Below are 26,532 nucleotides of genomic sequence, written 5' to 3'. Positions count from 1 at the left end.
GATCGACATCCGACCACTAATCGGTACCCTAGCTCATGCCGCTTGCGAGACACTAGCCCATGCCGCTTGTGGGACCCAACTTACGTGACCCACCATTACTAGCAATCAACGATGTCCGAGGAAATGTGGAACATTCTTGAAGTCACACATGAAGGGACAAATGATGTCAAGAGAGCTAGAAACATGCTCTTATCCAAGAGTTTGAGCTCTTTAGAATGCAGAAAGGAGAAACCATTTTTGATGTGCAGAAAAGGTTCTCCCACATAGTCAATCATTTGATGAGTCTTGGTAAGTATTTTTATAAGAAGAAGTTGAACATTAAGATCTTGAAATGTCTTGATAGAACATGGCAACCAAAGGTCACTGCCATCTCAGAATCAAAAGATTTGACATCAATTACAGCTGTTTCCTTGTTTGGTAAGCTTAGGGAGCATGAGCTTGAGATTAATAGGCTTGTTGTCCAAGAAAGTGAGGACAAACACAGCAAAGGCAATGCACTCAAAGCTTGCAATCATAAACAAAAACAAGACTCAAGTGAGAGTGATGAAGACACCATGAGTTTGTTGTCAAGAAAATTCAGCAAGTTCTTGAAGAAGAAATGCCAAGCTTCAAAAAGGTATAACTCTAAAAAATCTAGTGATTTTAATCTTAACAAGTACACTTGCTATGGCTTTGGTGAATAGGGTCATATCAAGGCAAAATGCCCCAACAATGAAAGCAAAGAAAGAGCAGATTTCAAAAATGAGAAAAGGTGAAAAGCCAAGAAGGCATATGTTGCATGGGATGACAATAAGGTATCTTCCTCTAGCTCTTCTGATGATGAAGAAGCAAACCTGTGCCTTAGAACATTTGTATCCAGTAGCATGAGTTTATCCTCTTCAATCAAATGTAACAACTATTATCAATTGCTTGAAGCTTTTAAAGAAACTCATGAAGAGGCTAACCGATTAGCACTATCTCACAACCGGTTGAAAGGTCTAAATAACTAGCTGGAAAATAGAGTCAAGTCTCTCGAAGAAGAGTTGGGAAAAACAGGAAGATTTTGAAAACATTGATTTCATTTACAAAAACTCAATTTGCAGTTGTGACTCAAAAGTTTGTGAAAATTGTGAAAATCTTGAAAGAAAGATTCACTATCTTTTGAAAACCTTTTACAAACTTACAACTGGAAAATCCAACTTAGAAGATGTTCTTGCATCTCAAAATTGTGTTTTTGGAAAAGCTCGTTTAGGTTTTTATCCACAAAGCAAAGGAAAAGAGATTTCAAAACCTTTTTCGTCTGTACCAAAAAAACAATCGGTTAAAAGGTCGATTCAACCGGTTCTTACATGCTTCTATTGCATGAAGAAAGGTCATTCAATTACGTTTTGTAGGTTTCGAAAGTCTCTTATTCCTAAAGGGATCTTTAAATGGATTCCAAGATGATTTGATGGTTCCAAAGACAAGTCTAACACAAAAGGTCCCAAGTTCTTTAAGGGATCAAATCTTGTGATTTAACAAGTTCTGTTTTGCAAATTTTTTACTCTACTTGAAGGGTCAGAATGATCAGGATCTCAAGAAGATTTGCTTGTAATTCAAAGCCTTGTCCTGACTCTATGTACTGCTTACTTTTGTGTATCTTAAATCTGAAGGATAATTACTTGTTTTTTTCACTGTTGAACATTGGTTCTTAAATCCAATTCTATGTTGTTATCTATGCTTATATTATAATTAGCATGTATTCCTTTTGTTCTTATATAAATTTGTGTGCATTATAAACCTTGATGTTTGAATATAGCATGACTGTTTGAAAATATGATTTTCTCAAAACTTTTTATCAATGCAGAAATTCAACCGATTGTTTCCTCCTTGTTAGCACTAGCAAATCTGTTTTTAATTTCTAAGTCTTGATTTGTAATTTTGTTCAAACACAATGATATATGTGGTCAATATTGTATTAATTACATGTTTGAATACAAATTATCTCTGCTATAACTACTCTTTATGAATCAGATTCCTCTTAATCTTGGAAATTAAAACTACTTTTAAAGTTTGGTCAAATCAACATGTGATTTTCTATACTTTCTGTTTGACTGACAAAAACAGTTTTATGGTTCTGATTTGATTTGTTTTTCTGTTTTGAAAACAACCCACATAATGCTAACTTTAACCAAGGGTTATGGCTATATAAGATCATAATGATCATAGGACTTCCTGGTTTGTGTAATCTCAGGTGTTTTTTATTCCTTTCATGATTCTTGTTATTGTACTTTCATAAACTTGTAAGTGTGTGTGAAATCCTGCACAGTCAGAGGGTGTTCTGACTTGAGGTGTGTAGTTGCAAAGAGGGTGAGTGGGTCTTGTGGTTTTCAAGGTCACCTCTTTGTGGTTGGGTGTTGTAATATGTGAGTGATTACTAGTGGAACTCAGAGGTTGTTCTGAGTTCTGGATGTAGCTCAAGGTTGAGTGAACTAGTATAAAATTTGTTGTGTAAATCTTTCTATCTAAAACTGCTTATAACTGTTTGTTTTAATTCTGCTTTTGTTGCTGATATAAACAACCGATTAAAACGTAATTTCAATCGGTTAAAATTATGTAAATAGTTTTTGTATCATTGTTTGATTGCTTTCCTTAATTTCTTATCTGTGATTGTTTGATAAAGGTTCATTCTTAAATCAATATTTGCAAAAATCTTAGATAAATAATTCACCCCCTTCTTGTTTAAGCCATCAATTCTTACATTTCCTTCTTGAACCAAAATTAAATGAAGTTGATTGGATCGAAAATGACAAATTTCATTGCAGAAAGTGCATGACAACAAGGTATTCCAGTCAACATCCATTTTTGGCAACTACAGTTATGTATGTCCAAGTTAACCGTAAACTTTTCTCCAATGGTAGAGGTATGTCTCAATTCAAATAGATGATCTACGGAAGAGTTGTGATGATGAAATTGGTTAGACATATGTATCAAGTAACCTGCTTAACTTTTTTAAAGAGTGTATCAATGTTGTTGTTCCGGCCGGTTGACCTGGGTACGTCTTTGTGCGCAACCTTGCCCGTCAGCTAGGGACACCTTCCCTCTGGCAATCTGTGGATAACTGCAAAGAAGGACAAATGGGCGCCCTAGCGGCCGTTTGCACTCCGAGGCTCAAGTCAGCTAGCAAGAAATACCAAAACTCTGCACCTCCGTATCGGAGCAGCAAGAATGGTACTCTGAAGGTGGTAAAAGGAACTGTGTATTGTGTATATTTTCTCCTTCTGGCAAACAACCTTTCTCTAGTCCCTTGTGCGTAGCCTCAAGACTCGAGCAAGCAACTAGAGTGTGTTCTGGGAAAATTTTCCAAAAGTTCCAACCGCGTTTCCAACATCCAAGGTTCTATTTAAACGCCTCTAGCATTTAAAGCGTCTTAAAGCGCATTTAAGGTTATGAAACGTTCAGCGCCTTTAAGACGTTTAAACCGCCTAAAGCATTTAAAGTACCTTAAAACGCTCGAAACGTAAACTTTAATTACCTTTAAATAGCTTTAACTACCTTATACCTGACAAATGGATGTTTCTGTTCTGACTTGGCTGTTATTCCACGTGGAGGGCCTCACAGCATTGTGACCTAACTTGGGGGTATTTCGTCGTGTGAGTCCTCCTTCTTTGGAGTGCATCTGGCGCAAGGGGTGACTTTTTGGATGCCAACTCATGCCCCCAAACCTCTAGTCACGCGCTTTGAGAGCGTATCTACCTTCCTCTCGTACGCTGCACCCGGTTAGCCCTTGGCGTGACCCTCTCATGAGTCGTATCTATCCCAAGGGCCTCTCTGGGGTGACATGGGCACTTCGCGAGTCAGATTGCTCTCCATTGGCGCTAGTACTATGGCCTTGAAGCCACCCTTCTCTTCACTTTATCATTGTTTCTGCACTTGGCGGGCCCGAAGCCTCCATGGCGTCACTCCCTCCATGGTCTTTCCTACCCACGGGTATCGGGGAGTGACACTACCGGTGGCTTGTTTGGCGACGCCGTATCTTGGCGGCACCTTGTCTAGGCGACGCCTTATCTCGGCGACGCCATGTTAAGGCGACGCCCCTTCTTTGGCGACGCCTTGTGTAATTATTCTATTGACTTCCTTTCTTTGACCCCTTCGCATGGTCTCACCACATGTTGACCTTGGCCCCGACGTTGACTTTGACTTTGGTCAACGCCCAGGGGCGGGACGGTACACAAGCCCCCCCAGTCTTGAGCTGATGACTTGTCTTCAGCGGAAAGACTAAGGCCTCGCCCACACCATCCATGTGGCATCCTGATGATGTGTTATTCTTGCTAACACGACACTCCTCAAACCATTGACGTGACATTCCCTGAGTCGTTGAAACGTTCTTAATGGCTGATGGGACATCCTCTGAGACGGGAAAAGTGATGCTTTTTGGGCCATGCTTAATCGCTCTCACGTGGCCCATCACGCGGTCATCATCAAAAGTCCCTTGCGCTCCCAGCGAGCGCTTAATCCTACGACACGTGGCATCATCGAACGGTCACCATCTATTGCCCCTCGCGCTCCTCGTAACGTTTAAGTTACCCAAACTTCGTGCTCGAAACCACTGTTTCATTCATTCTCTTCGCATTTCGCACTGTTCATCTCCTTCGAGCTCTCTCTCTCTGCAATCTCTGTTCTCTCCTTCGCTCTTCCACTCCTCCCCTACTTCGACACTCAAAGGTACGGTTTTTCTGCCCTTGCTGACTCTCCTTCTTCACTGCATTGCTGTGATGTATGTATGAACTGCCTGGGGCTGTTTACTTTCTTGTGTTCTCGTGCTGTTCGCGTGTTTCTTTGTTTCCCCTCGTTCTTCTTTTTCTCGCGTGGGTAGGGTTTGCCTAGGGTTTCTCCTTTTCCCCCTTTTTCTTCTTCAACAACCCCTTTTCGCTGAACCCTTTCTTTTTTATTCACTCTTCAGCTTTTGATCTGATGGCACGAGACAAAGCTACTACCGATCCTCTGCCCCCCGGGTCCCCCTACAAAGAGGAGAATCGATGGGCCTCCGATGACCTCCTTGCGGAGTGCTCTACATTGAACTCCGTCAAAGACGTAGAGGCTCACAGGGGTGACCCCACGGTCTATAACTTCAACGCCTTCCACAAAACTCATGATTCCCACGTCTTAGTATGTCGCGTGAAGCCTGGGGAACCCGTTTGTGTGGACGCAAGGGCTACTGGGGGAAGCCCCTTCTTCTTCGTTTACCAAATGGTATTCAAGAGAGTGGGCCTGCGTCTCCCCTTTACTCCCTTCGAACGGGAGTTGCTCACCGAAATCAACACCGCCCCTGCCCAGCTTCATCCCAACAGCTGGGCGTTCGTGAGGGGTTTTCAAATTCTTTGTGGATATCTGGGCATCCCTTCCTCCGTGGATGTCTTTCTTCACTTTTTTGAGGTAAAGAAACAGGGCAAAAGCCTCTGGATGAGCTTTTCTGGCGTCGCCGGCCGCATTATCCTCTCCCTCTTCCAGAATTCATTCAATAGGTGGAAAGGGAAGTTCTTCAAGGTGCGTGCAACCAAATTCGATCCCACTGCACTGGAGGGCTTCCCTTTGTACTGGTCGGAAAAGCCCATATCGACTAAGCCCCTGGCCTTGGATGATCTCGCTCCCGCTGACAGGGAGGTGTGCAAGGCTTTGGCTGGGCTCGGGGTGGTCTTTGACACCGCCAAGCTCATTGCCAACGAGTTCAATGCCCACGGTCTCTCTACCTATTTTGGTACTTGCTTTTGATTTCCCCCACTAGAACTTGCTTGTACTCTGCTTGGTTTTATTTGAATGTGATTGCATTGTATGAACCACTGGGATTATATGACCTTACTCTGCATTGCTTGATTGCTGCTCCCGTTCTGCCTTATCTGAATTAGTCTTTGCTATGATTTTCGCAGGTTCGGTGATGGCTTCTTCAAGGCGCCTTGCACTTGCCAAGTTCCTGAAGAAGGAAAAATCCACCAAAGGAGATGGGGATTCCGTCGCTCTTGACGTGCCGCCCACCACTCCTTCAACTCCCGTCGCCTCCCTACTGACTCCAACATCTTCTCCCCAAACCTGCCAAACTCCTACCTCCCCTCCTCCCATTGCTGCGATCCCCCTGGCCGCCGCATCAACACATGCTCCAGCACGCCCAGACAAAGGAAAAAGGGTGCTGGAGATAAACTCTGACAGTGAAGACTCAGGTAGTCCCCTGGTCTTCAAAAAGAGGAGACATGCGAGGGTTCCTACCATGTCAGCCACATCTCCCGGTGGCAGGAACTCTCTAAGGGATGACCCTCCCAACGCTACGTCGCCATCGACCCAAGCAGTCCAAGAGGAACAAGATGAAGGGGCTGAGTCGGTTCCTCCGCCGCTAACCCTGTCTGAAGTGGCTGCGGCTTTGGGCTCTGTTCCTCCCGCGCCGGCTCCCGCTCCTTCCTCCCGCGAACTACTGATTCCCCCCCCCCTGTCTACAGGCAGTTGGCACAGGGGTTCAATGAAGGGATGTCGCCTGAAAGCCCTCATAGGGGAGGAGGCATGCCTTACTATATGGCGGCGTTCTTGGCGGTAGCCCTCGATTGGCGCTCCCAGGCTCAAAGTGCTGCCAAAGGGAAGGAGATCCTCCGAAAACTGAAGCAAGAGATGGGGGCGCTAAAACAGGAAAAGCAAACTTGGGGGCTCAGGGAGGAAGCTCACCAAGCTTCGCTGAAATTGGCTCAGGAGGGTAAGGAGGGGGCTGAATCATACGCGCATGAAGTTGAGCAAGCGTATGTTGACATGCTAGCCCACCTTACCTCCCAGCAAATCCAAAATATTGGTCTCCAAGAGGTGGCTCGTTCCTCCGAAAAGCAGCAGAGAAAGCTTGAAGAACTGAATGCTGCTTGGAGGCAGAAGCTGGTTGAAAGTGAGGGCGCCTTGGGGGTGAAGGTCGAAGCATTGAACCTTCTCCAAGTTGAAGTCAATAAGCGTCGGGTGGAGAAGGAGTTCTTGGACAAACAGCTGGTGTCCAAGGACTCTAGGATCGCCGAGCTGGAGAGGGAAGTCCAAGAGCTTACCGGAGAGATGGCGGGCTTATTCAACGAGGGCTTCCAAGAGGCTCTGGTTCAGGTGTCTTGTGAGAACCCGGGAATCAATGTTTCAAACTGCGACCCTACCCACCATGTCGTCGACGGGAAAGTTGTGCCTCTCTAATTGGGCGACTGAACCGCAAACTCACAGCTTCCACCTTTACTCTTTGTGCTTTTTTCTTTGTTCTTGATAACCTTGTAAATATTTTGAACCATTTGCACTTTGTTGGAACAATGGGTTTTGTAACTGACATTAACGTTTGCATACTTTTGAGGCGTTAAGCATTATTTGGCTGATATCTTCACCTTCGTTCTTCATTCTTGTATGCTTCAATTGCTTCACCTGTACTTCTATCTGTTTCTTTCGCTGTATTGGGCGATCCTGTACATATGGCGCTTAGGTAGCACGTAGCCTTCTCTCCTCTTTCTTTTACCCCTCACTTCTAACGTGCACCTCAAAACCTGTTCAGCCTTCGTATCTATGAGGCCTCTGCCTCGTGAAGGCGTTGGCCGCTCCGCCATTGCTGCAAACGCAAAATTCGAGACCTGCTCTAGGCCTAAACACTTGGGACAAGGTCTCACTTCAGTGCTCACGCCCATGGAGAGGCCTGTCTAACAGCGCCGTATCGTCCATGGAGTGTATCAAACACCAAGGCGATCTGTCCCTTAATTCTTGGTGCTTGGCGCCCACGCCTAAGGAGAGGCCTACTAAAGCAGCACCGTATCGTCCTTAGGGTGTCTAGAAACGCCAAGCACCGGGAAGGCTCGAAGCCCCCCATAGGGTCACTCCCTCCATGGTCTTTCCTTCCCATGGGTATCGGGGAGTAACCCTGCCGGTGGCTCATTTGGCTTCTGACAATCTCGTCTCCCTCCACAGTCTTTCCTACCTGTGGGTATCGGGGAGGCGACGCCGCTGATGACTTGTTTGGCTTCTGGCAATTTTGTCTCCCTCCACAGTCTTTCCTACCTGTGGGTATCGGGGAGGCGACGCCGCTGATGACTTGTTTGGCTTCTCGCAATTTTGTCTCCCTCCAGTCTTTCCTACCTGTGGGTATCGGGGAGGCGACGCCGCTGATCACTTGTTTGGCTTCTGGCAATTTCGTCTCCCTCCACAGTCTTTCCTACCTGTGGGTATCGGGGAGGCGATGTCGCTGGTGCCTTATACTGGCGACGCCTTCAGCGTCTTATACTGGCGACGCCTTCAAGGTCTTGGCGATGCCTGGTGCGGTCAATCTGTTGACTTTGGCTTTGGCATTGACTTTGACTTTGACTCTGGTCGACGCCTGGGGGCGCGACACTTGCCGTAGCGGAAAGCTTAGGGTCTCGCCCGCACCATCCACGTGGCATTTCCCATATGGCTGATGGGATGTTCCCTTGCTTGATTTGATCTTGACATTTTTTTAGCTTTTGACAAGATGCTCCCATCTTCGACGGCGCATCGTACCCTTGGGCATTATGTCGACGCGACGTTTTCTGAATGTTAACTAGTGGCGCCAGGGTCATCCTCCCATCCCCTGACACGTGGCTAGATCGCACGGTGCTCTCTTTTGCGTTGTTTGGCGCTCCAACTGTAATATTTGGGTCTTTGAAATATTGCGCCTGCACTCATCATCTCTGTGTTTTCACACCCTCCTTGCACCGCTCCTCTTCCTCACAAAGAGTTCCTCCTCCGTTTTTTCTAGTTGGCGTTTTTCTTCCGCATTTCTAACACGTTGTTCTCCTTCGATCTTCCAGCTCCTTCACTGATACTTTGTACCGACATGTCTACCCATCCTCCTCCCCCTAGAGTCAACCCCAAGGACCTTTACGCATGGGCCTCGCGCGAGCTCCTCGACGAGTGCTCTAGCTTACTTTCTACCAGGGCCATAAGGGAACACATGGGGGATCCGCGCTCCTACGATCATCGTGCCTTCGCGAAGAGGCATGATGACGATATCACCGTGATCCCTTGCACCTTAGGGGAGCCGGTGTGCGGAGACGAACGGGCCAACGATGGGGTCCCCTTCTTCTACTTCTACCAGGTGGTCTTCAAGAGCATCGGCGTGCGCCTGCCCTTCTCCAGGTTTGAGAGGGAACTACTGACAGAGATTAACGCTGCTCCAGCCCAGTTGTATCCTAATAGCTGGGCTTTCGTCAAAGCCTTCGACATACTCTTTGGCTTTCTGGGGTGCGCACCTTCGTTGGACATCTTTCTTCACTTCTTTGAGGTGAACAGGCAAAGGAACAACCTTTGGGTGACCCTCAGCAATGTTCCCGGTAGGGTCCTCCTGACTCCCTTCCAAAACTCCTTCACAGGGTGGAAGGGTAGATTTTTTAAAGTTTGTTGTTCTGATCTCGTGCCTTCCGCCCTGGACCGCTGTACTGGGTGAGAGAGACGAGAGACTTGAAGTCCAAACCTTTTAACAGGCTACCTTTGAACGACCAGGTGGCTTGCCGGATCCTGGCTGAGGCGGGGGGCTTTGACGCTGCCGCTTTGATTAGTTTGGAGTACAACGCCGAAGCCTTGGAGAAATATATATGTACAAGAGATTACCTTAAAACCTCCCATTCTTCATCTTTACTAGATCTTTGCATGACTTATCTTGTGGTGCCTTTACCATGCTAGTTTCCTTTGGTGCAGGTTCGAAGATAAACCGGCAACAGAGGTCGCAGCTTGCCCAGGCGCTAAGGACCGAGAACGAGGCTTCGTCCTCCTCCCATTCAGACTCCAAAGGCCACTGAAAGGTGGCCTGATTGCACTTTCATACGAGCGTAGGGCATATACATGTTTGTCTCATTTGTCTCATTCGTCTTTATCTCAAACTTTATCTGTAACCTTAACTCTCGCGCCCTATTTTGGTTTTTGTAAACGCCGCTCCTTTATTTTTGCGCACTCTCGTCTACATTCGCTTCCTCTGCCACGCTGTGCGCGTTCCCTCCGTTGTGTTTGGGAGGGTTTATTTTACCTGTACTGAGTGTCCACGCTTAAGGGGAGACCTGCTCTGGGTGTCCTTTGCGTGTCTGACACTAGGGACAAAGTCGCGCTTTGGTGCCGGCGCCCACGGAGAGGCCTGTATGACAGCGCCGTATCATCCATGGGGCGTCTCAGACACCAAGGCGACTGGTCCCTTATCTCTTCAGTGCTTGGTGCCCACGCCTGAGGAGAGGCATATTACCGCAGCGCCGTATCGTCCTCAGGGTGTCTAAAAACACCATGGTCGGGGCTAGTTATACTCCCATATGGCGATGCCTACGTTTTGGCGACACCTCACGCTGGCGACTCTTTATCTCGGCAACGTTCCATCCTGGCGGCATCTCCTGTTGGCGACGTCTCGTTTAGGTGATGCCTATGCGTGGCGATGCCCCTTCTTGGCAACACCTATGCTTGGTGACGCCCCCTTCTTGGCGACGCCTACGTTTGGCGACGCCTGACGCCGCTTCGAGTCTTTGTCTTTTATCTCTTTACCCCTTGATCTTACACTTCGAGTGGAAAGAGAAAAAACTGAGGCAAAGTTTTTCTTGAACTTGTTTTTTACTTGGGTGACCTCATTAAAAATCCCCGATAGGGAAAAAAAGTGTCCCCTTTGATAATATTGTTACATTGTTGTTCACTTACATAATTCAACTAAAATAAAATTTCAAATTGGTCGCATTCCAGTTGCGCGGAATGGGGCCCCCTTCCAAAGTTTCTAGGTTGTACGAACCATTCCCCTTAGCCTCGGTGATTCTGAAGGGTCTGGTCCATTTGGGAGACAATTTGTTCTCTAGCTCATATGAGTGAGCCTTCCTCATAACTAAGTCGCCAACCTGGAAATGTCGGGGCTTCACCTTGGAGCTATATTGTCGCTCCACTCTTCTCTTCACTGCCTCGGCCTTTATTCTTGCTTCTTCCCTGGCTTCGTCCAGTAAGTCCAGATTCACTCGCCTCTCTTCGTTGGATTCTTCAGCCACAAAATTCTGGTAACGTGGCGAGCTTTCGTGAATCTCAACTGGGATCATCGCATCTGACCCATATACTAGGCTGAAAGGCGTCTCCATGGTGGAAGATTGGGGCGTGGTGTGGTATGCCCATACAATCCTTGGCACTTCCTCCGCCCACGCCCCTTTAGCTTTTTCTAGCCTTCTCTTTAGTCCTCTCAGCAAAACTCTATTCGCTGACTCTACTTGCCCATTAGTCTGGGGGTGTTCGACTGATGCGAACACTTGCTTGATGCCTACCTCTGCGCACAGGTTTCTCAATTGTTGGCTAGCGAACTGTGTGCCATTGTCGGACACCAGCCGCCTAGGCACGCCAAAGCGACACACAATGTTCTTCCAAACAAAGTGTTGCACCTTGTGCGCAGTAATCTGGGTCACGGGCTCCGCCTCTATCCACTTGGTGAAGTATTCAATGGTGACGATTAGGTACTTCATCTGCCTTATCGCCAGGGGGAATGGACCTAGGATGTCAATCCCCCACGTATGGAAAGGCCACGAGCTGTATATGGATCTCAGCTCCTCTGGCGGCGCCTTGTGCCAATCAGCGTGCTTCTGACACTGCTTGCAACGCTAGGCGTGCCGCACGCAATCCTCTTTCACTGTTGGCCAGTAGAAACCTGCGCGTACCACTTTAGAAGCTAAAGACCTTCCCCCCACGTAGCTCCCACAGATACCTTCGTGGAGCTCCGCCATTATCCTGGTGCACTCGTTGCCGCTTACGCACGTCAGGATGGGGTGGGTGAACCCGTGTCTGAACAATACTTCGTCCACTAGGGTATATCTTGCAGCATTCCTCTTAATCTTCTTGCCCTCCTCTGGTTCCGCTGGGAGAACCCCATCCGCCAGATACCGTCTGTATGGTGTCATTTAGGTGTCTCCTTCGGCTAAAGCATATATCTGCGTATGCCTTCCTCCCTCGGGCGTGTCCGCGTATGTGCTGATATGGGGTGTCTTTACTGTATTTTGAGTCAAGGAACGATGACTCCTTGGCCTCCCTCTCGCAGTGCTAATATGGACGACATCCACCCTGTTATCTTCCACGAATTTTCGCGGAGCTTTGAGCGTCTCTTGAATTACTGTCCTCTGCCTGCCCCCCTTGCTTGAGCTGGCCAGCTTGGCAAGCAGGTCAGCTCTGGCATTCTGTTCTCGTGGGACATGTATTAGCTCAAGAGCGTTAAATGCTCCCTTCAGCAGCTGGACGTACCTTAAATACGCCGCCATTTGTGGGTCTTTTGCTTGGAACTCACCCGACACTTGTCCCGTGATCAGTTGTGAATCACTCTTCACCAAGAGGTTTTGCGCACCCATCTCCTTAGCCAGGAGCATCCCTGCGATCAGTGCTTCGTACTCAGCCTGATTGTTACTCGCTTTAAAGGCAAAACGCAGAGCTTGCTCAATCAGCACACCATTGGGTCCCTCCAAGACTATCCTTGCACCACTTCCTTGCTGATTGGAAGAGTCGTCGACCGAGAGCAACCACTGCGATCCCGACTCCACCCGCCAAATGTTCCGGTCGGTTGCCCTGGGTACATCCTTGTGAGCAACCTTGCCCGTCAGCTAGGGACACCTTCCCTCTGGTAATCTGTGGATACCTGCAAAGAAGGACAAATGGGCGCCCTAGCGGCCGTTTGCACTCCGACGCTCAAGTCAGCTAGCAAGAAACACCAAAACTCTGCACCTCCGTATCGGAGCACCGAGAATGGTACTTTGAAGGTGGTAAAAGGAACTGTGTATATTTTCTCCTTCTGGCAAACAACCTTTCTCTAGTCCCTTGTGCGTAGCCTCAAGACTCGAGAAAGCAAATAGAGTGTGTTCTGGGAAAATTTGCCAAAAGTTCTGATGTGAATGTAACTACAAGAACACATGATTCTTGACATTCTTAGGAACAACTTGAGCTGGATTTGAAAGGCACTTTACTTTAGAATTGGATCAATGTTCTAAATTCAAGAACTCACCAAAACTAAGCACCAACCAAGACTCATATGGAAGTTCATGTGTTGTCAACTTGAATCAAAACAAAAGGAAAGAAGAACAAGAATTAAAACTGGACAGAATTTAAATGATAGCTATTGAACCAAAACAGAATTAAGAACACAATGCTGGAAACACAAAATTAAACGGTAGAAAAAGAAGTAAACTCTAGGAATCAAAACTACCGAATGGAAAATTGAAGAAAAGGGAAGAAGAACACTTATAGAAGAAGATGCTTGCTGGATTTTGAGAATTGGAAGAAGCCATTCACGCCACTTGGAACCTTGAACCAAGATAAGTGATGGAGTGCCACCACTTGAAGCTCACCATAGCTCACAAGATAAGGCAAAGAAGAGGAAGACTCAAAACTCACAAATTCTCTCCAAAATTGAGTATAGTCTCTCTACTATAAAATTCCAATCTGAATTGTACAAGCTAAGCACCTTTATTTATAGCCTAGAGGTGCTGAAAATGCAAGCTAAATGGCACACAAATGCAATGAAATTCGGCGCCAATCTAGACAATGAAGGAAGTGTGACTTTCCTTCCTAGATTGGCACCCCCTAGGTTCCTATCTACACTCCCCCCTAGACTCCCTTACTACTTACACCTTTTTATTACATTCACACCCCTAATCTACAAAAGAAATAAGAAAAGCCATTTTATTATACTCTTGTCCCAAAGCTCTTGCCATGCTCCTAGTAATTCGTTGGGCTTGGGCCCCTTGTTGGGCTTGGGCTTCATGGCCTTGAGCATCCTCTACTTGGTTTCCATCAAGTTCCAACCGCGTTTCCAACATCCAAGGTTCTATTTAAACGCCTCTAGCATTTAAAGTGTCTTAAAGCGCATTTAAGGTTATGAAACGTTCAGCGCCTTTAAGACGTTTAAACCGCCTAAAGCATTTAAAGTACCTTAAAACGCTTGAAACGCAAACTTTAATTACCTTTAAATAGCTTTAACTACCTTATACCTGACAAATGGATGTTTCTGTTCTGACTTGGCTGTTATTACACGTGGAGGGCCTCACAGCACCGTGACCCAACTTGGGGGTATTTCGTCGTGTGAGTCCTCCTTCTTTGGAGTGCATCTGGCGCAAGGGGTGACTTTTTGGGTGCCAACTCATGCCCCCAAACCTCTAGTCACGCGCTTTGAGAGCGTATCTACCTTCCTCTCGTACCCTGCACCCGGTTAGCCCTGGGCGTGACCCTCTCATGAGTCGTATCTATCCCAAGGGCCTCTCTGGGGTGACATGGGCACTTCGCGAGTCAGATTGCTCTCCACTGGCGCTAGTACTATGGCCTTGAAGCCACCCTTCTCTTCACTTTATCATTGTTTCTGCACTTGGCGGGCCCGAAGCCTCCATGGCGTCACTCCCTCCATGGTCTTTCCTACCCACGGGTATCGGGGAGTGACACTACCGGTGGCTTGTTTGGCGACGCCGTATCTTGGCGGCACCTTGTCTAGGCGACGCCTTATCTCGGCGACGCCATGTTAAGGCGACGCCCCTTCTTTGGCGACGCCTTGTCCTGGCGACGCCTTGTGTAATTATTCTATTGACTTCCTTTCTTTGACCCCTTCGCATGGTCTCACCACATGTTGACCTTGGCCCCGACGTTGACTTTGACTTTGGTCAACGTCCAGGGGCGGGACGGTACAGTTGTCATCTAACCTGGGTATCCAAGATCAAGTTTGATATGCTTCCTTTTGTAACCTGCTTAAAATCTTTGGACATACTGATCCTTCAAATGAGGCAATTTTCAATCTATTATTTGCCCATCTTTGCATTATATAAGTTCTTATATCTTCTAGCATGGTAATGATAGGTTTTGCACGTGCAACTACAAGCACACTATTAAAGCCTTCACAGATATTGTTGACAAGTGAGTCACATTTTGGAGTGAATGTGAACCCTGATCCGAACCAGAACCCTAAAGGAAAATAAATGATTTCATAAAAATTCTCTACATACCATCTTAGACTCTGCACCACTTAGGACCTGTGTGCTACTACTACTAAGCATCACTTAGCTATTGTTAGAAATAGCTAACAGCTACAACAGAATGACAATTGTACAAATGGACAGTTGGACATCTTTATAAACTAACTAACTTATTTGTACTAACGAATCCTATACAACATAAGCAAGAAGATATGGATCAGTATTAAAATTTTAAACCAATCTCTTCCAGCCTACCTTTTGGGACCAAACTTTAGCCTAAACAAAGATTGGACTGACATGCACAACAGAATCTCAATTAGCCTAATTTGATACCAACACAACATTAGATTTTAGTACTGACATGAGTAGACACCTATTATTCCTATACACTTATTTACAAGGTTAGCTGGTATTCTACAATTACAAGGACAACAAGGAATTTACTCTGTTTTCAATTGGTACCATCAAATATTCCAAATTCTGATTTTACACATTTTTATTTAGGATAGCTTATACCAGATAACTTATACTAGATAGCTTATACCATATAGCTTATACCAGATAGCTTATACCAGATAGCTTATGCCAGATAGCTTATGCCAGATAGCTTATACCATATAGCTTATAGCAGATACCTTATAGCAGATACCTTATTAGATAGCTTATAGCAGATACCTTATACCAGATACCTTATATGAGATAGCTTATAACAAATAGCTTATACCAGATAGCTTATACAAGATAACTTTAATTCTCAAATCTGACATGAGTAAAAGAACAAGTATGAATGCTTGTCTGGGAGGTAGTGCAATGAGATGTTTGAAAGCCTCGTCATTGACTTCCTTTATAGCCCTTATCTCCCTCTCCCATGCTTGGGGTTATGTGCTGCCAACTGCCCTCCACATTAAAGTTTTTAATTTTTTTCCTGGGAATTTCTTTCTAAAGTTTGAGTACAAGTGTCGAACACAGAACCGTTGCACTGCCTCAGGTATCAGTTCTTGAATGGCAGACAACAAACCTTGTCAAAATATATGCAATAGTTAAATATATACAATATTTAAATGAAAACTATACACAGACAAAATCAATAATTGACAGCAAAGAATATACCTTTTGTTGGTCAGACATGAAAGCGACGCCTTGACATACATCTTGATCCTGCCGGCAACTCAAACGTGGAGGAATCGCTTCGTGGCACTCTCTGCCCTGTCTTCGCGACTGCGTCTCCTGAAGAATCACCCTCTGAACTTTCTTTCAGATGTCTTCAAATGTGACCTGCAAAACACACAGACGGCGCCTCTAGCGGCCGTTTGCACTCCGACGATCAAGTTAGTCCAACAGAACCACCAGAAACTGGAAACTAGTAATGTGTGTGTGAGAAAAAACTTGCACTCTGTTTTTCGTCTATCTTTTTTCTCCCCCTGCTCTCACTCTGATTCTGCCTTTTATCTCTCTTTCCCTGCTTCTGGGCATAACAGAATTTTGTTATGCTTTTCTGGCATGTGTCAGAACCCTGTCATGCTTTTCAGAGAAAGCGTACCTTCAGAATCAGCGATGGGGAGCGTGAGAGTCTGCGCATGTCTGCGCTTGGTTGCGCCTGTCTGTACCTTTAGCGGTACGGAGTGCTCTTTTGTCTGGACCGCACCCCTCTCAGATGATGACACGTGGAGGCCTGCAACTCACATCTAACCACACACGTGTCACTTACTGGAAGGGCTCTAGCGCCTCTCTTTGTCTGCCTAAGTTACGCCCTTGCGGAGTAACTTAGGATGCTTCTCTTATCTGGGTAAATTGCATACTCTTAGGAGAACGTCGGGTGTGGCTGGTCTAGGCGCACTCACCAAACGTTACTCTCTGCGTAGGCGACTTACCCTTCAGGATGACACGCACGTAATGGGTTGAGGGAATCACCAATCACCGACTGGCTTACTAGTTCCCTCAGGCCACTCTCGTGCATGATTCCTTGAGGTGTGCTCATGCGAGGTCCATGCGTAACGCTCTCGCTGGGAACCTTAGTCCCAATTTAACTGCGTGTAACACGAGACCCCGATGACAGTACACCCAATGACTGATCAGTGTTTATTCGCTACTCGCGCTCTGCCTCCAGGCGCGAGTCTGGGAACTGGTCTGCTGGTGGTCACTTGGCTACTGACCACCGATCACCATTCTGGGTGATCTATCCCCCGACCTCTCTGCCGCCTGATCTGTCGGTGGTAACTTGGTTACTGACCACCGATCACCTCTCTTGGCGATCGTCCCCCTACCTCTCTGCCACCTGGTCCACGTGTCACCCTGCGAGTGGTCCACGTGGTTCTCTGATGCTGACGTCATCGACTACCGATGACCGATCGGATCACATCTACATCCCCAACATCTTCAATTAAAAGCTGCAAAAACCAGCTCCAAGATTCTTTGCATTCAACCTCTACCACAACATATGCTAGTGGTAGCATCTGATCATTTGGGTCCCTCCCAACTGCTGTCAACAATTCACCACCATAAAAGCCTTTCAAGAAGCACCCATCCAAAGCAATTATGGACTTACATGATATAAAACTATCCTTGCAGGCTTTTAAGCACACATAAAATCTCTTAAAAACTTTTAAGCCATTCATGTCTTCGACTTTCACTTTCACTGTAGACCCCGGATTTGCACGCATCAGCTCATTTGCATACTCATAAATTCGTTTGTACTGCTCTTGATATGAACCATGGAGATTCTTCAACGTCATGGTCATTTTCCATTGAGCTTTTGACTTACTTATACTTGTGTTCCATTTTTTTACAGCTTTATTCCTTACATCATTACTTCTCAATTTTGGATTCTAACTTAAAGAACTCTCCAACCTCCCACTCAACCATTTAGTGCTCAACAAATCAATCTTAAACTGCCTAGTACAGGTATGTACATTATTTACTTTTCTTAACTGCCAACAACTTGTTGAGGGTAAGAACCCACAATACGCAAACCATTCACATTGTCCTTGTGCTCCAATACAACACACCCAAACTCTCGAATTATCATTTTTAACTAATTTCAAGTTCCTCCCTGAATGGACAACCACCATCATTATCACATTCCATATCTTCATGAATAAGCACACCAATACCCTGACCACCATGACCTTCGTCCTCCTCATCATCTTCTTCAACCACACCTTCCATACCATGATGATCACCAATGTCCACACTATTAGAATGTATGGCTTTAAACTAGAGGGGAGGTGAATGGTTTAAAGGGGGTTTTCGCAAACTTTTTAGAATAGAATGAAATTCTCTGCAAGAAACCAGATTTAGGAATTCAGTTTGCCAAGAACAAAGCTCAAAACAGAAAAGCAACAGAAAAACAATCGGTTGTTTCGCAGAAAAACAATCGGTTGTTTATACCAGTAAAATAACAGCAACTGAAATTAAAGAGTTTAAGAGAGAGAGAGAGAATTACACAAACAGTTTATACTGGTTCACTCTTAACCCAAGAGCTACATCCAGTTTCCCAGAAACCACTGGGGAATCCACTAGGTAATCAAATTCAGATTACATACACACACCACCAAAGAAGTGACCTTGATCCCCTCAAGACACACACTTCCTTTGGCTCAGCACATACACCACCAAGAATGTTGATATTGACAACCTCAAGAGCACACAACCCTTCTTGGCTTTACAACACCAGAATGTACACAAATCATAGAACGAATTACACTGTTACAGAATGAACTGAAATCAATATAGAGTAATCCTATTCCACTTCTCTCTTAAATAACCAAAGGTCAAGTTCAAACACAAAATGCTTTCAAAACTCTTTGAAAACTCTAATCTGTTTTTCTGTCTTGTTGTTTGCTATAAAACATTAACAAACTATTTATTGTATTCAAATCTTGGTCAAAGCAATTAAAGCAGGAGCGTATTCAGTTATGAAATTAATTAAAGCTCTTTTAACAACCAAAACTGTTTTTCTGTTAGGATTCCAAACCAACAATCGGTTGAAATAGCGAATCAATCGGTTGTTTGGGTTTGACAACAAGTCAAGCATCCAAAACAGTTTTCAAACTTTTTCAAAAACACCTAAGTATAAAACAATCGGTTGTTTCGATAAAACAACAGGTTGTTTTTCACTTAGTTTGAAAAACACTTTAAACTTAAAAGATTTGAAAACACTTAAGCTTTAGATTCAACAAAGAGTGGATTACAAATATAATCTACCCCAGATCTTATTCTAAAGCACCTCAGCAACAGCAAGCACATCCAGCCTTCCATCAAACTCAAAGGATTTGGATTCTTCAAAACTTGAACACACTTGATTCAACAAACACCAACACCATCCTCAACATCAGCTTCAACACCTTCGGGTTCCACATCACCACCATCCTCAACATTATATTCAACACCTTCGGGTTCCACACCACCACCATCCTCAACATTACCTTCAACACCTTCGATTTCCACACCATCACCTAAAGTCAACAACACTTCTGCCTCTGAAACAACATGCACTTGAAATAAATGAACTTCACCATGTGTATTTGCAATTTTTAGCATTTCTGTTGCACCACGATCATCAACCAGAACATCCAATCTATTTTCCAAAACCTTCACGTGAATACCATACCTGTACTGTTAAAAACCTCATCTCCTTTAGGATGTCAAGTATTTTAAAGTAACTTCATCTATCACCGTCACATGACCATGTTGATGTATCACCACCAACATATCTCGCATCACAAAATGTCCCACTATGGTGGACCACAAGCTGAAAGTAACCTTTTGCCATGATATGGACTTTATAAAAGCTATCCCTATAAACTATAAATATACACATACAAAATGTTGAACCACATGTTATGTCAGAAACCAAATGTTGGACCACACATAGAAAAATCTTGCACATGGTGAACCCTAAATCATAAACTACTTTGTAAATGTTCTCTCAAAGTAATCACAAACAGAACCACTCTGAAAGTAAGTGAAAAAGTTCTAACCTTAGAAACGACCACCCACGAAATTGCACCACGCTCAATAATGCCTTCGGGTTCCACAAACGTTGCCCCACACAATCGCACTTCACGAGCTCGGGATTGCACCACAGGATCACACCTCACAATCCAACCACGAGATCAAATCGCAAAATCGCATCTCACAATAGCGTACCTCAGAAACCCTCAACCTTGATTGCAATTAAAAATTCGTAACCCCTAATTCAAATTCCCTAAACCCTAATCCCAATTCAATTTTCACTAAACTAATGTAACCATCCACGTCACTACACCTCACACGTCACACTAAACCCATAACCCCTTCTCTTTGCCACATAAGCAACAGTTGACGCTGTTTGGTGCGACTTAACAGAAAGGACCATTTTGCATACGTTTAAAAAAACATAGGGACCAAATTGATTTTTTTAAAAACCACTATACTAAATTGACTATTGGCCCAAAAATAACTATACCTAAAATAAAAGAGAACAATAAATTATTCCTAAGAACCCAATAACACCTCAATAGAATAACTAATTAAAAACCAGAACCTAGAATATACACAACCGTTTTGAGATGAAACACTACCCTCTTCTTGAATTCAAAGTTAACACCGACTCTATTGCAATATTGGCCACAACACCAAATCCAAGGTCAAACAAAAGAAGTCCTCCCAGTAAGTGAACTAAGCATATTCAAGACACATAGAAAACTAGGGGAAGAAAGAAAGTGTGTGATAAGTGTCTAATTTTAGTAATATTTCATATTAAAATATAGGCACTTATGAGGATTTATTGCTAATTTACATATAAAATAATCCCTAATTTATGAATTTATACCTTTTTACATTTTTTATGATCTTTATTTGAATAAGAGTATTTTATTCCCAAATTTGGTGTTAATTGCAGATTTCTAAGGAAGATTGGAGATTTGGATTAAAGATGAATGATTTGAGCTAAAAAGATAAAGATAGAAGGTCCCAGAATGGAAAAAGATGCAAAGGAAAATTGGGCTTTTTTTATGTTTTATCATTTAGCCCATTAGCGCGACACAATAAACAACCTAACCCTAGAAAACTAGGATAAATAGAGGGCTAGAGGCTCAACCTTAGTGTGCCAGATTGAGAGGTGTACCGCCCTGGTGGTCGGGTGTGATGACGTGGCATCCTGCTACGGTATAGGCGTGTTGACAAGGCGCCAGGTTGGCATAAAGGAAGAAAGTCGGGGGGCACGTGTAGTCGCCAGTTGTTAAGCTGGCGTGTTCCGACTTCCAGCTTACCAGAATAAGCGATCGCCAGGTTGAAGATGAAGTCGCCAGATGTAGACCCAGGCGACCAAGCGGTCGGAGATCGCCAGAGCGAGCACATCGCCGAAGATGAAGGAGAAGCAGATTATGAAGGCGGCCGGCGAGACCACAGGGAAGGTGTATGAAGGCCCTAACTCGCCAGTTCCAGTAGAGATCGCACTCCTAAGTTAGCTATGCACTGGGCAGTACCATGCATAAGTAACTTAGCCAAAATGAGAGTAGAAGCAGCGCCAAGTCAGGGAGCCTCCAGATGATGGCACGTGTACAGTTGGATGCGAGCCACGTGTCCGAGTCTGTAACTGCCAGGAGAGAGAAAGCCACCAGGTATATAAGAGTTCTTAACAAACTTTCTGAGGTACGCACGTTCAGTTCATACACTTTACGCTTGCGAGTGATAGAGCTGACTGTGAGAGAGGATTTGCACGGTTCTAGTTCTCTTAGTTTTTGGTGATACCGTCACTGACTTGAGCGTTGGAGTGCGATCGACCGCAGCGGCGCCGTGTTGTTTCTTTGCAGGTTCTTGAGATAGATCCCGAAGAGGAACGGAGGTGAGAAGCGGTGCGCACGTCGATCCTTTGACGAGGCAGTTTCCAGCGTTCCGGTCAACAGGCAGGATCAAGAGGAAAACACCATAGAGTGAGTTGTAACCCAATTGGGAGAATGGAAGGTGATAGAAGTATGCGTGGCTAATTCTACCCTTTGGGATTGAGAGTAATCTGCTCAAACTCTTATGTATTGAGGTGATATTTTATATATTAATATTCAGTTCTTGATTGATTATTGGTATTGTTGTTTTACTTTTAATTTTCCGTGACAAATTGAGAATCCTAAATCTGACCGGGAGGTATTTTTAGGGTTCGGACCTAAACAACAATACTTAACATATTTGAGTGCTAGGAATAGACTTGAAATGTTAATTGCTATTAAACGTCTGAGCTTCGTTCTAAGTTGTTCTTATAATTATGCGAGGGATCGATAGTTAGGGGACATTCTTAAGGATTTTATATGCGAGGAATCGATATAAATGATTTTTATACGGGCATCAATTTCAATCAAAGAACTTAATATTGACATGCTAATCAAAATACTTGAGAGTGAGAGAGATGAAACTAATCCTTATTTTTCCAATTGAAACAACTAATTCTTTGTTTGTTTTCTTATTGATCAGTGCCAACACAATTAATTCAAAACTCTTTTAATTGTTCTGTTTTTATATTTAGCGATTATTGTACTCGATAATTCATTGTTCCTTGTGGGATCGATATCCGTCCTTAGGGACAATTATTACTTTTGACAAACGCGGTGCTGCCGTAAAAAGTCATCAAGTTTTTGGCGCCGTTGCCGGGATCAGATTTGATTTGTTGAGTATAATTTCCTAAATATTGTAAATATTTTATTTTTTTTATTTGTTTTGATTTTGTTTATTTTATTAAAATTAGATTTGATTTGATTTTAGTATAATAGATTTGTTGTTTAAAAAAAAGAAAGTTGTTGATTTTATATTATTTTTTTTTCTTTTCTTTACGTTATTTAATTTAGTTTATTTTTATTTTATTTTGTTTTGATTTTGATTTTGATTTTGTTTTATTATATTTTATTCTAGTTTTTTTAGGATTAGTTTAGGTAGTTTTATTTATGTTTACGTAACTGTTATTTATTTATTTTAATTATATTTTATTATTAGTTTTAGTTTTTATTTCTACGTAAGCTAGTTAGTTAGAATATTAGTTGTTTACAATTATAGTTTTCAATTTTTTTTTTAACTTTATTTTATTTTATTTTATTTCTAGTATTTATTTTATTTTTTATTTTTTTAGTACGTTATTTTTTGTTTTTAGAGTTTTCTTTTATTCTGTTTTTAGTTTTTATTTTATCTATATTTTTTTTTAATATTTTTGTTAATTTTCTCTTAACGTCATTTTAGTGTTTTATTTTTGTTTTTTGGTTTTATTTATTTATTTATTTTATTTTACATATTTTGTTTTTATTTTTATCTTCAAATTTATTTTATTTTATTCTTTTTAAAGAAAAAAAAGTTCTCTTTTTTTTCTCTCCACTAATATGTTTTAGGAAGAAAGCAACATGCAACATGACAGAACAGCAAGCACCACCTACTAAGAAGACACTTGGAGATTATGTCATGTACCAAGGACCAAGACATTTTTCTAGTATTGCAATACCTACTACTACCAAGGCCTTGGAAATAAATCCCGATTTTCTCACTCTCATTCGTGCCTATCAATTTACAGCAATAGAACATGAGGATCCATATTCACATTTGGATACATTTTATGAATTGGTAGGAACAATGGGTTTTCAATCAGGTGATCTTGAAAATGTTTATATGCGCTTGTTTTCTTTTTCATTGGCAGAAAAGGCTAAGGAATGGCTCAAATCACTTCCAAATCAGAGCCTCACTAGCTGGAAGGATGTAGAGGAAAAAATTTTGCAAAGATTTTTTCCAATTTCTCGCTACATCAAAGCAAAGTCTGAAATCTCTATGTTCAGACAAGGAGCAAATGAAGTCTTTTGTGATACATGGGAAAGATTTAAGATGATATTGAGAAAATGCCCAAATCATGGGTTTGAAGATATTTCTCAACTGAGCATATTCCTGAATGGTCTTAGATCTGACATAAAGATGCTCCTAGATGCTGCAGCTGGTGGCACAATAATGGCCCTTGATGTAGAACAAGCGACAATAATTATTGATGCATTGGCATCAACTGATTATAAAGCCCAACATGATGGACAAGATCTTCAGAATAAAGGGTTGTTAGAAAATGCACTCTTGGCTAAAAATAAGATTCTGACACAACAGATTAAGCAACTAACTGCACAAATGGCTAAATTGCCCCAACAATTATATGTTGTTCATTCATCTCAAAGCCAAAGTCAGTCAATCAGGTGTGATTTTTGTGGAGGTGTTCATCCTAATGGTCACTGTTTTTATCAGAACAATTCACCTGAAGTTGAGGATCCATCCATGCTTGAAAGAATGAATAAAGTTGAAGACGCTCTGACAAAGATTGTGAGCGCGCAGGACAATATTGTGAGAGCGCAGGACAATAGCATGGCCATGATTAGGAGTATAGAGATCCAGATGAGACCGCTGACCAAACAAATTTCACAAATTGTGGAGGAACAAAGTGGCCAGTTTTCAGTCAATAGGCAAACCAATTCAAAAGAGCATTGCGATAATGTAGTGGCTGAAAAAGAAGAAAAAGATGAGATAGAGTGGAAGAGAGATGAGAAAGAGAGAGGTGAGGAGGAAAAAATAAAGAAGAAAAGTGAAAATAAGGAGAGAGGAGTTTTTGAAAAAGATTTATCATATCCTCATTCTCCTTCAAAAAGCGAGAAGGAAAGAAAATTCTTTAATAAATTGCTCCCTAAAAATTATTTTGCAGGAAATTTGAAGCAAGATTCAACATTTGAAAGATTTTGAAAGAATAGGAGCTATATTGAAGAAAAAAAATATAGAGCTGGAGGATAGATACAGTGTCATTATTCAAAAAGGCTTGCCTAAAAAATTCAAGGACCCAGGGAGTTTTAACCTTCCCGTGTCTATAGGTGCTTTATTAGTAGCCAATGCTTTATTGGATTTGGGAGCAAACGTAAATATAATTCCTTTGGCAATGCTGAAGAAAATAGGTGATTTGGAGATTAAACCCACCAAGATGACTTTAAAGTTAGCTGATCAAGTAACCAAGTATCCATATGGTGTGGTTGAAGATGTTCTCGTCAAGGTGGATAAATTCATATTTCCTGTGAATTTTGTTGTGATGGACATGAAAGAAGATGAGGAGGTTCCCTTGATACTTGGAAGACCCTTTATGAAGACTGCTAGAATCATAGTTGATGTCGACAAAGGAGAACTTCAAGTTAGAACTCAAGATGAGGAGGTAACTTTAAATCTTTTTAATGGTCTTAAAAATTTTAATGCAGGGGAAGAATGTGTACAGAAGGATGGATCACAGAGATATTCCACCTTGAAATAAACAGGCGTCAAGCTAGATGACGTTAAACGAGCGCTTACTGGGAGGCAACCCAGTCCACATTTTAGTTTTATGTTGTTTTATTACCTTTGCTGATTTTATTTAAAATAAAAAATAAAAAAGAAAAGTAAATAAGAATAATAATAAAAAAATCTTATATGCCTCCTAATCATTTTGCAGGTTATGTATTTTTGACCTGGGGACAGATTCTATTATTCAGGGGGGCAGATCCAGCAAACGAAGCAAGACTGTAGATAAAAATTTTAACAAAATGCTGGATGACTTCTTAAGAATAGAGGATTGAACAAAAATATGGTTTTATCTCTCTAATTCTCTTTTCTTTTCAGTTATTTGGATTTTTTCTTATTTTATTTATTTTATTTTTCGGTTATTTTGTTTTTTGTTTATTTGCTTATTTGTTTGGTTTGTTTTTATTGCTTATTTTGAATAAATTTCCTGTTTTATTAGTTTGGTAATTTTAAGTCTTGAATTATCTTTCTTGACTAAATTTCAGTTTTAATTTGTTTGTTTTCTAGTTTATTTTTTTCAAATTAAAAAGAACTAGAATATTAATTTTGAATTGTGGAAAAAAGAATTTGTGTTTAAATATTAAGTAGTGAGATGAATTAGACACAGGTTAGAAAAGAAAATATGATTGAATCCCTATTCAAATGTAGTTAAAATTATGATACATGAAAATTTAACAGGATGATTGATTAGGACAGATAATGACAAGACAAAAAGGAATGAGACCATTTAAACCAAGTGAGTGTGTGAACCTTAAACAGTTTTGAGAGTTTTACTGATGATTTGACAGTTGTGGTTGCTTAATTTTTATTTTTGTTGCATCATAAAAGAGCATGAAGATGATTGAGGCATTTGTTTGTGTTAATTAGGAGCCAGGGCCAAAAAGCCAACCTTTATATTAGAATTCCATTTTTGTATATCCCCTTTGGGCTAAGAAATTTTTTGTTAATATTGCACCTTAACCTTTATTGATATAATTTTCTACCCTTTAGCATGTCTAAGGAAGGAGAATATAGATGCAATACATATAGAAAAGGGAATGGTTGGTTCTGATTTTGAAAGTTCAAAAAGTTGAAAATAGGAAGAATCTTTTCCTATTATTGAAAAAAAAAAGAGAAATAGAAGAAGAAAAAGAAATAAAAAAAAAGATAAAAAATTCATGAAAATCATGAAAAGAAAGAAAATGGGGAAAAAGGTGACATCGAAAGAAAGTGATAACTAGATAACATATATGTTCTCTATAATTGAATTGTAGGTATGTTCTTCTTCTTTAAGATGTGCATTTTGTTATCTAAGAAAAACCAATATTTTTTGGAAGCCCAGCCTCAT

The 26,532-nt window shown here is 42.5% G+C and overlaps 2 pseudogenes; both read right to left on the bottom strand.

The window, feature by feature from the left end:
- Positions 1-2,739: 2,739 nt before the first annotated feature.
- On the bottom strand, positions 2,740-18,073 carry LOC150028730 (uncharacterized; annotated as a pseudogene).
- A 5,588-nt stretch (positions 18,074-23,661) lies between these two features.
- LOC137808877 (small nucleolar RNA R71) lies at positions 23,662-23,767 on the bottom strand (annotated as a pseudogene).
- Positions 23,768-26,532: the final 2,765 nt, after the last annotated feature.

Source organism: Phaseolus vulgaris, chromosome 3, assembly GCF_051622355.1.
Source record: "Phaseolus vulgaris cultivar YP4 chromosome 3, ASM5162235v1, whole genome shotgun sequence".
Classification (NCBI taxonomy): Eukaryota; Viridiplantae; Streptophyta; class Magnoliopsida; order Fabales; family Fabaceae; genus Phaseolus; species Phaseolus vulgaris.
The sequence above is the reverse complement of the archived record's forward strand: the minus strand, read 5'-3'. Positions and strand labels throughout refer to the sequence as shown.